Source organism: Echinops telfairi, unplaced genomic scaffold, assembly GCF_000313985.2.
Source record: "Echinops telfairi isolate 266 unplaced genomic scaffold, ASM31398v2 ScPeMD7_7453;HRSCAF=8491, whole genome shotgun sequence".
Taxonomy (NCBI): domain Eukaryota; kingdom Metazoa; phylum Chordata; class Mammalia; order Afrosoricida; family Tenrecidae; genus Echinops; species Echinops telfairi.
Window position 1 is genome coordinate 1,059,994 of NW_022111353.1, and position 1,229 is coordinate 1,061,222.

The window sequence follows — 1,229 nt, forward strand, 5'->3', positions numbered from 1 at the left end:
CTTGGACCACTGGGCATGCGTTAACCGACATCCCAGCCCTACACTAGCCTACCTAACAAGACTGCTTTGAAAATGATGGTGGCGGCATATGTGCAAATGTGCTTGACACATCGGGGGAAGGTATGGATTGTGATAAGAGATGTAAGTGCCCCAAATAAAAGTATGAAGAGGAAAAAAAAAAAAGATCTTTTAATTAAAAAAAAAAAGAAAATGTAAGTGAGCAAGAGCAAGATGGTTCGTAGACTTAAAAACTTTCCAGCTACCTGACCCATCAGATCTCAATGCTGGTCTGTGCGCTTATCAAAGGCGGAAAAGTACAATGAAACTGACTTCAATTCTTTGGTGACACACATGCTAGTTTCAAACAAAAGGACAAGTCTAACGGGGGACATGCACCATCCGGACTGTAGGTGGCCTTAAGATTTCCCAACAAATTCTCACAGGACAGCCCTTGAAACCCTCAAAGAATGAGTAGCTGCACTGCCAGGGTGGGTGCCATTGAGGGGGTGGGAGGGAGTCCTCGGTGTAACTTTCTCAGCCTTTTTGTCACCCAGGCAGTTTTAAGTATTTTTAAAGTTTCTTCACAATAAGCTCCCACCATCACCCTGCGTCCGTCAAGAAAAAAGACAGTTGCCATACCTTCTGAGCTGACCTCTCTGCCTTGAATGGAATTGGCCCAGCCAGTACTTCTCAGGAGCCACTCTTTTGAGAGAATGTTTTCTTTTGGGGGTGCCCTAAGAAGATCAAGTGCATTCCTGAGAGAACTTGTATGAAGCCTCCCACTGATGGCAGGCATGTTTAAACACATTTTGTTTAGAATAAACGTGTGTGTGTATGTGTGTGTGTGTGTGTGTGAATTACAACCCTAGTAGCAATTTACCCTAGTACACTTTTTACTTATTTTTCCTAGTAGGCTTTTTAAAATCCAAGCTGCTGCTGTGACTACCAAAAATAAACCCATTGGTTATTTTGGGAGGCTACTAGGGAGCTCACCCACCTTTCTGAAGCAGCCTTTTTCCAAATGAAGGAGAGTCCAATGTTCATTCTACATCCTTAAGCAGACATTCAGGATGATGGAATAGTTGAGGAGCAGTTCTTTATTACATACATAAAGGTGAGGCTTTAGAATGTCACCCTTTTTGTAACTCCTAAAAACATTATGTGAACAGCCTGTGGGTGGGTGGGGGTAATCTTGTAATGGGTGGATGGAAGTAATGACAGTAGAAGCC